The sequence below is a fragment of the Somniosus microcephalus genome, unplaced genomic scaffold, assembly GCF_052327205.1.
Source record: "Somniosus microcephalus isolate GS21.2 unplaced genomic scaffold, FLI_Smic_1.0 unresolved_chr2, whole genome shotgun sequence".
Taxonomy (NCBI): domain Eukaryota; kingdom Metazoa; phylum Chordata; class Chondrichthyes; order Squaliformes; family Somniosidae; genus Somniosus; species Somniosus microcephalus.
This window is the reverse complement of record NW_028225180.1, coordinates 6,027,971-6,030,974: the sequence shown is the minus strand read 5'-3', so window position 1 is coordinate 6,030,974 and position 3,004 is coordinate 6,027,971.

Genomic DNA, 3,004 nt, shown 5'->3' with positions numbered 1-3,004 from the left:
TTTAAATGGTGGAAGATGCCTGTGCATGAATGCTTTAATGTGAGGTGGACGTTGGACACCAGCTACCATATGGGCTTGAGAGAGCAATGTCTTGGTCCAATGGCAAGGGGATCCAAGATGACTGGAGACAAGGCTCTGCTATATCGGCCAAGCGCACGCACACAAACTTATTCCTACTCTCCTCCTCCCTCCTTGACACATGTCCTCTCTGCCTGGGTTTAGTAGCATGCATTGTGGCACTCCCGACCTCGCTGTTGGACCATGCCGCACCTTCCCTAGTCCATGGCACTACTGCTGGTCCACATTGTGCAACTCCTGGGCCTTGACCTCGCTGCTGAGCTCGTCCTGGCACCTTGGTCCCGGCCTCGGACATGAATGATTTTGCCTCTCGCAAGATAAAATTAGCACTGATATTCTGGTAAAGGTTAGCCGGGCGCAGGTTAGTGGTGCCCCATCAGTTTTTTGTATTTGTGCCTGTATTTGTATTAGTGTTCCTGTCCCCGAGCGGCACTCACGGTTCCTGGCCCCAAGCTCGCCTTGTGACTCCTGGACCCGAGCTATACTCACAATTCCTGGCCGTGAGCTCGCCTCCCGATCTCTGGCACCGAGCTCGCCATTCGATTCCTGGCCACAACACTCAATTCAATTAAATTCAAATCGCTTTATTGGCATGACAAGGTACATCTTATGTTGCCAAAGCATCGAAAAACATTCATGGTTGTACACAAAAATACAGATCTATCCATACAGTGTATAAACAGATATATCCCTGAGTGTATAAATATACATTCATATAATATACATACATTCATATCCCCCCCGTCTCTCTCTCTCTCTCTCTCCCTCCCCCGTCTCTCTCTCTCCCCGCCGTCTCTCTCTCTCCCCCCCCCGGTCTCTCTCTCTCTCTCTCTCTCCCTCCCCCCCAGTCTCTCTCTCTCTCTCCCTCCCCCCCGGTCTCCCTCTCTCTCTCCCTCCCCCCGTCTCTCTCTCTCTCTCTCTCTCTCTCTCTCCCCGTCTCTCTCTCTCTCCGCCGTCTCTCTCTCTCTCCGCCGTCTCTCTCTCTCTCCATCCCCCCGTCACTTTCTCTCTCTCCCCCCATCTCTCTCTCTCTCTCTCCCGCCCCCGTCTCTCTCTCTCCCTCCCCCTCCCCCCTCACAGACCCGGGCCCCTCTCCCCTCTCTCACCCTCACAGACCCGGGCCCCTCTCCCCTCTCTCCCCCTGACAGACCCGGGCCCCCCTCCCCTCTCTCACTGTGACAGACCCGGGCCCCCCTCCCCTCTCTCACCCTGACAGACCCGGGCCCCTCTCCCCTCTCTCACCCTCACAGACCCGGGCCCCTCTCCCCTCTCTCACCCTGACAGACCCGGGCCCCTCTCCCCTCTCTCACCCTGACAGACCCGGGCCCCTCTCCCCTCTCACCCTCACAGACCCGGGCCCCTCTCCCCTCTCTCACCCTCACAGACCCGGGCCCCTCTCCCCTCTCTCACCCTCACAGACCCGGGCCCCTCTCCCCCCTCTCACCCTGACAGGCCCGGGCCCCTCTCCCCCCCTCACCTACCCGGGCCCCTCTCCCCTCTCTCACGCAGTACAGACTCGGGCCCCTCTCCCCTCCTCACAGAGCCGGGCCACTCTCCCCTCTCTCACCCTGACAGACCCGGACCACTCTCCCCTCTCTCACCCTCACAGACCCGGGCCCCTCTTCCCCCCCTCACAGACCCGGGCCCCTCTCCCCTCTCTCACCCTGACAGACCCGGGCCCCTCTCCCCTCTCTCACCCTGACAGACCCGGGCCCCTCTCCCCCCCTCACATACCCGGGCCCCTCTCCCCTCTCTCACGCAGTACAGACTCGGGCCCCTCTCCCCTCCTCACAGAGCCGGGCCACTCTCCCCTCTCTCACCCTGACAGACCGGGGCCACTCTCCCCTCTCTCACCCTCACAGACCCGGGCCCCTCTCCCCCCCTCACAGACCCGGGCCCCTCCCCCCTCTCTCACCCTCACAGACCACTCCCTGTAACACTTTGATATACACCACACCCCTCAATGTAACACGCAGATAAACAATACACCACTCATTTTAACAATCCGACATGCCCTAAACCCCTCACAGTAACGCATTGCTATTCCCCATACTGTACACTGTAACACTTTGATTTACCACACCCCATAAATGTACCACTCAGATATACCCCAAATCTCTCAGTGCAACGCCCTGATATACCCCAACACCCCCATAAATCTCAGCTGTAGACCTCAGCCCTCGCAGTAACCAATCACTATAAAACCCTGATATGCCACACACCACTCACTGTAACACTCTGCTTTAACCCGCACACCTCATTGTAACACTCTGATATACCCCACACCCCTCAGTGTAACACTCTGAAATATCCCACACCCCTCACTGTAACACTCTGATATACCCCACACCCCTCACTGTAACACTCTGATATACCCCACACCCCTCACTGTAACACTCTGATATACCCCACACCCCTCACTGTAACAATCTGATATACCCCACACCCCTCACTATAATACTGATATACCCCACACCCCTCACTGTAACACTCTGATATACCCCACACCCCTCACTGTCACACTCTGATATACCCCACACCCCTCACTATAATCCTAATATACCCCACACCCCTGACTGTAACACTCTGATATACCCCACACCCCTCACTGTCACACTCTGATATACCCCACACCCCTCACTATAATACTGATATATCCCACACCCCTCACTGTAACACTCTGATATACCCCACACCCCTCACTGTCACACTCTGATACACCCCACACCCCTCACTATAATACTAATATACCTCGCACCACTCTGATATACTCCAGCCCCCTCAATCTAACATAATGATAAACTCCACCTCTATCACCGCAACACATTTTGATATACTCCTCACCCCTCACTGGAGCACTCTTAAATACCCAACACCGCACACTGTAGCAAACTATGATATACTTCACAACCCTCAATGTAAAACT